An 8,503-nucleotide genomic window follows, 5' to 3' on the forward strand; every position below is an offset into this window, starting at 1 on the left:
GCAATTTCAAAATCAAGACCATGCTTGGAAAATACACAAAAAAATTATCGAAACCACCGCCACGAGCGCAATTTTTTTTTTTTTTTCAAAAAGAATTTTAAGACAGAAGTAACATTGATGAGTTCAGATTGTTTTTATGAATTACTTCACCCCTTGTCATAGCCAACCCTCCAGGAAATTACAAATCAGACTAATCCCAATCAGTAATTTGAGGACCTATATGAGCAGCTACCCTACCACCTACGCTACTGTGTGTCCAAAGGATCGAACGTGTGATTTTTGGTTCAGCTAGAACAACTCCTCACTAGTTGATCCCAGTGCTCAGTGGTTAAAATATATATTTGATCCTTTTAATTTTATACAAAGTTCTAATTTGACATATTAACTTTAAACAATCTGTTTTAGTCATTTAACCATAAAGTCACTAGTTTTAAGTTATCATGATTGTTTTGAAAACTAAACTTAATATGTTAATAATATTTTATCAATATTTAATATCTCAATATCATTTTTTTTTGTTAACAATTTTAGAACTAAATGATTAGAAATATACATTTTTAAAGTTAATAGACTAAATTAAAATTTTGTATAAAATTAAAAGACTAAAATTATGCTTTAGCTTTTTATTTTTAAGTTGTGAATAATAGATCTCCTAAACCCCGCAGTGAAATGCATTTCTAAAACTTCATTTGGGCCTCGCCTAGTGCTTTTATTTCGCCATAAAAGCAATCATGTCTAAACAAATGCAAAAATCCAAAACTTGAAGCTACTCATTTTTTTTGGGAGAATTACAGTGAGGTCCCTACCAAAGAAAATATTTATCAAAAAGTTCGAATGACAAGTTACTCATCTGATCCTATTTATAAGGCATTTCCAGCATGCTTCATACAAGTCAAGAAAAATCTTAAACTTTATTAACTCTCATTTAAAATTTAATGACTTTCCAACTTTATCCCTATTTAATATACATTATATCTTGTATAAACAAAATTAACACAATAATAAAATGGAGGTAAAATTATACATCCATACAAAAAATTTCTCTTGGTACCCTATAAATAGAACAAAAAAATGTCTTTTCTCTCTATCCTATAAATAGGACCAGAGGAGTAAAAGTTATCATTTCTCATTCTATAACTTGCATTATCATTACAAGCTGCTCAATTATCATTGAGACTTTTTAGTTATTAGGTTTTTTCTTTTGGACTTTATTTTAATTCTCCCTTCTTCTTTTCTCAGCATCATAGTCATCAAGGAACTCATAAGTTGGCTAATTTTCATTAGTTCCTTAAACTCAACTTAATTATCTAGTTAAAAATTGATAGGAAGTCAGCTAACAACAAGCCATTATCAGAATTATTATACCAAACATGCTTTTTCACACTGTGCTTAGATCATTTACAAACACTTTCCTAAAGTCCCAATCACAATAGCACCAACATATATCGCAAAACAGTAATATATATTGCCCTTTTGCTTATGTGACTAATCCTTCACATATACAAGTCTATAAAGCTAGCACTATATTCCAATTCTTATTCCTAACTAAAAAGCCAATCAACCTTCTAGTCTATATAGAACACTGCGTCGATCTTGTCTTTTCCGAAAGACATGCCTTAAAATATATGTAATATTTCAACTTTCCTGATGCGAAATGGCATTGCACATGATGCAACAAAAGGCACCAATAATAGTTTGCTCCGAACCTAGCTAGCTTTGCCTATGGTGTTTTCCATGTATCATCGGGTGTCTTTTAGTGTGTTCCTTCTCTTCCCAATGGCCAAAATTCCTTCCCTTCCCACTGTGCGATGTGTTTCTGCAGATTTTTAGGCTCATCATCACTTTATTCAATGAGAATGCATGGAATGAATGGTTGATTAAGCACCTCTTTCTTCTTATTTTTCTTGCTTCTTTAGCCAGTAAGAAATACCTGTCTTTAAAAAATTGAATCTGTTTTGGCATTACTGATGTCATTTTAGCAAGTTTTAGAGCTGATATGGAGCAGTTGATTAAACAACTCCGCAGAACACGACAAATGAGACTCGTGTGGGTGGGAGAAAACTGAGAAAGTGACTGCTTTATCGGCAGACACTTGTCTTCATATTTCTTCATCTTTTCCCTTCTTGTTTTAGTATATAATTTCTTTATTTCTGCCCTCTGAGGCAACAATTAAAGATTGCGAAATAAATTTCTATTGTTCATTTAGATTTAGAGCATGTTGGAAACTCCTTTTCATGCTCATATTTTTAGTCATTTCAAAGTATATGCCAATGGTATAGAAGTGGGTTTGTTAGAATAATCAGTTCCATGCTATATTGCTTGTGGTCCTAATTAACTAATTTACCTTAAATAACGAAAAAGACAATACCCATAACTCAGATATGAAGCATAAATGCTTGTGGTCCTTTTTTCTGGATGTCGAAATTGGAAAGGAGACCCACTTTTTAATACAGATCATGTTACGTTCTTCTAAAAACTACACTTGATGAAGCTGTCACCTAAATTCTTTGGTCCTTCATTTATTGTACCAATGAAATGAAACCTACTTCCTCTCAATATTAAAAGTTAAAACTATGCAGAAGATGGAGAAAATTTTTCCACTGAACTTGGAAGTTCAAACTCCTTAATTATCTCCCCGTGCATGCAGTTATTAATGACAGTAATTGTGACTTTGACTAGTTTATAAGGTACTAATTCTCTCTAAATTGTAGACTTGTAGTTTTGGGGATGATCTAACTTGTAGATAGAGCTCCAAGACTTGTTCTCGTGGTGAACAAAGTTAAATTATCTTGATCTGCTACAGTTCACCATGAGGCTGGACCTTTGCATATCAGTATCAGCTTTAACAATGAAGCTTGTATATCAAACAAAAACATGTACACTTGCAAATACGTACATACATACATACATACGGGTTGGCTTCACTGTTTTGGTGAAGCATATAGAGTTCTACAAACGTTTGATTTAGAGAGGTAAGCAACTCAGCTTTCCCAAATTAAAGGGTAGGTCTGCCTCTTGTATTTTTGGGGAAGTTGTTTATGTTTTTGGGAAAGTTGTTGAGCTTTATTAGGTAATGATTAGTTTAGCATGCTGACCTTTAGGCCGGTTGCTACTCTAACATTATTAGGTAAATCTAAGATATTAAAAAAAAAAGTATATAAACCAAGCTAAGCTAGTGATAAATAAAATGTTACAGCAGAACATTTTGACATGCTTGTGCGTATTTACTAGATGAACTCGAATTGTTTTTATCTTTTACAAATTTTCAGCATATTTGTAAGAGGAAGCAACATATTGCAGAGAAGTACAGTTGCAGCAACTAACATAAGAGATCATGGAGAAAGGAAATGCATGGCTATGACATTTAAAATTTATGTGCAGGTAGTCTTCTATATCTCCCCCTTTAAGTTTGGAAAAAAAACAGGATCGACTAGGCAGCATTCAGGGGCATGAGAATATACTCTCTAATCTCATCCCATAGCAAGATTCAACGAGGAGTGAACGAGAAATAGAACTGGAGTGGGACCTGAATGAATAATTTTGTGCAATTATAGTACATGATAATACATAAATTTACTGTATCTGGTATTCTGAACTACTGCAGTTCAATCGAAGGATTTATATATCGAAACCAGACTAGTTCAAATCACATCAAGTAGGATCCTTTTAAGGGGCAACCTTTACCACCAAATATTTAATGCAACTGCATTCTTTCTGAAGTTCAAACTCAATGCATTAAATGTTCAGACAAACTTAAAAAGAATCTTATAAAAAACGATAAACCTATTCAAAAAATTAGATCTTATAATAAGGGACGGAGGGAGTAACTAATAATTAAAACTGACACAAACTCTTTTACTAGTTGAATCAAGTGCTCACCGGTAAAAATAAACTTACTTCGTGAAGATGAGAGAGAAACAGGAGGGAATTGGCTAGAGGAAAAAACCTGGGTCCTACACGTATGCTTTTCTTAATTCAATAACAATGCTCAATATAAGCCAATGGTGAGAAGTTGAAGATACGTGGTTGTGCAAATGCTGTAATCTCAAAGGGGGCCTTACCTAGTGGCATGTTGCTTGGTTTGGTGCGGTAATATGGTTGGAGCAAAGGCCAAGTGATTTAACATGGTTGATGACAATCATTCTTAAACAAACAGACTCAATTATGGACTCCAACTTGAAAGAATTATGTGTTAACTGTCAGATATTGACCGGGGCAGGTTCATTGCTTGATTGCTGTTTAGCATCATGATTGTTGTGTCTTCAAGTCACGGATTATTATTATATTATTAATTACTAATGATTAATATTAATCATGATTAAGCCATTTGAAAGTAGGCTTAGCAATAAGGGTGAGATGAGTGAAAATGAACGGTTCACACATTTCGGATATATTAAAAAAAACTATTAATGTCAAAGTTATAACATTTATAAGAAAAACTTATATCTTTAAGTTTATATGTTTAAAATTTTTTCATGTAAATTAGAACAGATGCCTTTTTATGATTTACCTTGCCACTAACTATAATGCAATTTTCCATTTTTAATTTAAAATTCACTTATTTTAATTTTTTATAAAAGAAAAATGAAGAAAATTATACAAACAGGACTGGTGATATGGTTCTTGGGGATTGGAGAATTAATAAAATGTCATTTTTCAAGAATGACTAACCAGAAAAACTGAAACAAGCAAATCAAGATTTTTGAGCCTCCCTTCAATATCTTATCAAAATTTGTCATTGGCAAGACATTTTTATAAAATTATACTATTTTGATTCTTGATATAAGAGCTAATTAACTAATTTGGGTATATTAATAAAATTTGTTAAATTAGTTATTTGTAATAAATATGTGTTGTTTTCTTTAAAATACCATTACTAATTATATGTATTAGCTAGGACTACTATTTGATAAAATTTTTAATATGTGCAACTACTATAATGACTATTTTAAAAAAAATATAGACAGAATATATTAGAATATTATATTTAGGATTAAATTAAAAATTAAAATAGCTCTTATATTAAGAATTGAAATTAATAATATTTTTACACCGGCTCTGTTTTACTCGATCGGTTGCAATATTTGCAAACATTCTGAGGTCTATAGAGGATCGGACAATTTAAATAAATTAAAAAAGTTAAAATTTGAACACATATTTCTTGCTTTGCAACGGTGAAATCCAATTTTTTAAATAGGTGAAATTGCAATCTTCTCATTCTTGTCTTTATTTTATTTTATTTTATTTTCTTACCTGAAGCCAATGCTATACTAAGTGCTCAAGTTGTCCCAAAGTTCTGTACCACATTAATGTTGTTGCATGCGAGACAAATTTGTTGAATAGCCTCCCTCTAAGACTTTGGGAAGCTATGTCATGTGTATGAAATGATCAATCAAATAAAAGTCATTAAATAAGTGATTGTCCTCTTCTGCGTAATTAATAATCTGCTAGAGTGATATAATTGAATTCCGTTGTGAAAATGAGAGGGAAATAAATGATATATGAATCTCCAATTTTAAAATAGATGAAAATTGAGACTGAAACTTTCGGTGTTCCGTCACATTACGAGACCAATAATATGCCACGTAAACTATAACTAAATAAATAAATTTCAATGCAGTGACAAAGATGGTCTATTATGGGCTATATACAGTCTATAGCATGGGAGATGGAAATGAAAGTCAGTGTGCCGCCTATACGACAGCTTGCAGCGCCGAGGACGAGGACCCCAGGTGGATATTGGAGGCATCAAAGTTTACAAGGGCATTTGTGTAATTTCGCTGGTTCTTGAATTATTCATTCTTATTTTTCAAGAGATGCAAACCGGAGCAGGCCCATAAGTAAAAGATGAGTTTGATTATCACACTTTTTTGTTTTTGCAAGGATTGGGTCTTAATAATTGAAGGTAAAAAAAAAAAAAAGGTATTAATAATAAGTTGGTTTAAAATTAAGCCTGTTGAATCAACTTATTTTTAAGCAAATTATCAAAATTCGTCATGTTAGTTTAATTTGTTGGTTTATGGTGTAAATTTCATTTTTTTAAAACTTAAGTTTATTTATTAGAAAATACTTTTTTACTGAAATTTATCATATTTATTACTCTTCCGGTCCTAAATATACGACCTTTTTTGTAGTATAAATTACACAACAAAAAAGGTCTTATATTTAGGATATCATTTATCCAATTACATATCACCAAGTGTTATTTTTTTTAATGTTAGTTTATAATTTAATAATAATATTTCAAAAAACACATGAATATGTATAATTAAAAAAAGTTGACATAATAAATATTAGGACTGAGCAATGGGCGGGGTGGGCTAGCCCGAAGGTTAGCCCATAGCCCGCCTATTTATGAATAAACGGGTATGGGCTAACCCATAACCCGGTAGCAACCCATTTAGCCCGTATTAAATGGGTTACGGGACAGCCCGTTTAGGCTGACCGGGTTATGGGGTAACCCATTTATTTTTTTGTAATTTTCTTAGCATAGTTATTTTGTATATGTAACCTTATGAAGCTGTCAATAAATTTTACATACCAAATAGCAAATCAAATATAAAATAATATCACATAATATCAACCATATTCAATCACACAACATCACTTAGAGTCACAAACAATCAAAGTTTGATAAAATCATAAGAGTAGTCACTAATCATAAAAAGTCTCATAAACTTTCAAAGTTCCAATTTCTACTTAAAGGATAAAATAAAAGTTTAGACAAGCATAAAAGTTTGATAAAAGATTAATGAGAAACAATATCATCAATTAAATGAAGAATAAAAATATTTATAAAAAAATTAAAACTTAAACGGGCGGGTATGGGCAGCCCAATACCTTGCCCATAGCCCAACCCGTTTAATGGGCTACCCTACCCATTTAAGCCCGCCCGTTTATAATATCTTATTTGGGCTAATTGGGCGGGCTTAAACAGGTAAAAATTTCATGGGCCACGGGCGGACTGACGGGTAATGGGTTTGTTGCTCACCCCTAATAAATATAAGTAATTTGACCTAAATACTCTCCTTATTTATTTTATATGATTATGTTTTCTTTTAATTTTCTTTTAATTGGTGCCTAATCCTTTTGTCTTTGTCTCTGCATGGCGGAGAAGAAGAAGATGGTCCGTCCATAGTTCAATTCTGCCATGGACTTTTTTAATATAAATATGGAGGGCTCATATTTTGACACTTGTGCTTTCAGGTTCTGAACCTCCATAGGACTTCGGCCACGTAATTCCCAATTGCCGCAATAATTCGCCCCCAGCCGCGCATTGTGATCACACTTCCCACTTTACTCAATTTTTTTAATTATATCAGTTATAAGAGAATTACGTTAATAAAAAATTAGTTAATATTAATTAAAAATAACAAACATATAAAAATATAATTTTTTTTGTTTACAAGAAAATTTTTTTATAGGAAGTGATCGTGTAAGAAAGAAAATAAGCAAATTTAGTGGTAATAAATACAATGATACTGATATAAGTAATTACTTAAAGAGAGGCAAAAACAACTGTTTTATAAGAAAAATGAGGAGCATCACAGACACTTTGAAACGAGGAAATATTAATTATTAAACATGGGATGGGAGTTGTAAACCCAGCCGACTTAAATGCAAATAATCAATCTGTGATTGCAGCTTCCATTCATCCCATTTTCAGCGCAATCATAGCTTTTGGCTAGCCTTTCTAGCTGCAATTCCAACCAAGACTGCTGCTTTCTTAAAATAAACCTTCAAGTTACAGAGCCTGTGATAGGATCGCTCATGCTTGCACATGGGGCAGAGCAGAGTCGAATTAAGTGCCCTGAAAATGACCATTAAGTTAATATAAATCCCAAATCAAATCAAATTTTGTGTTAATCTCTGAACAAGACAAATTGGCAAGGTCTCATCAAAAACTCCTCCAAAGCTCTTCGATTTAGGCTAATAATCATGGCAACCAAGTGGTCTGCAAGAACCTACTTTTTCCAACAACTTGGTCATGCTAAGTCGTAAGTGGTTAAAAATCTAAAATGGCTTCTCCATAAAGAAGGATCTACTCATTTTCCCGCATCTTGTTTGAGGACCTTATTAGTTAAACTTCTATGCTTGCAAACAAGATGAACGGACTACGAATTTGCTTACGAATTGGGTCACGTTCTGTGGGACATTTGTCAACAGAGTAGTTCCATTGGTTTGGCTACTTGAAAAGGTTATCACGTTCTGTGCTTGATTGTAATTTCAAGGGACCTTCCCGCAGCTTTAAGGTGGAATGAGGTGACCTGAAAATGACATGAATTTAAAAAGAAATTATTTTCCATAGGATCTTTTGGTTATAATATTTTCAAATAAAGGAAAAAGGGAATTATAATTGGATCAAAACTTTGAAATTAAAAATCAAGAAATAGGAGCAAAAAAATTATAAAAAAAAAAGATTCTTTGGTGGTCTTGTCTCATGTCTTTCCTTTGACCAGTTGTTTTCAATTCTATTTAGGACGGTACTGAGTTGCATGCCTAT

This window comes from Neltuma alba, unplaced genomic scaffold (assembly GCF_004799145.2).
Source record: "Neltuma alba isolate B1F8T4 unplaced genomic scaffold, ASM479914v2 tig00010976_pilon, whole genome shotgun sequence".
Lineage (NCBI taxonomy): Eukaryota > Viridiplantae > Streptophyta > Magnoliopsida > Fabales > Fabaceae > Neltuma > Neltuma alba.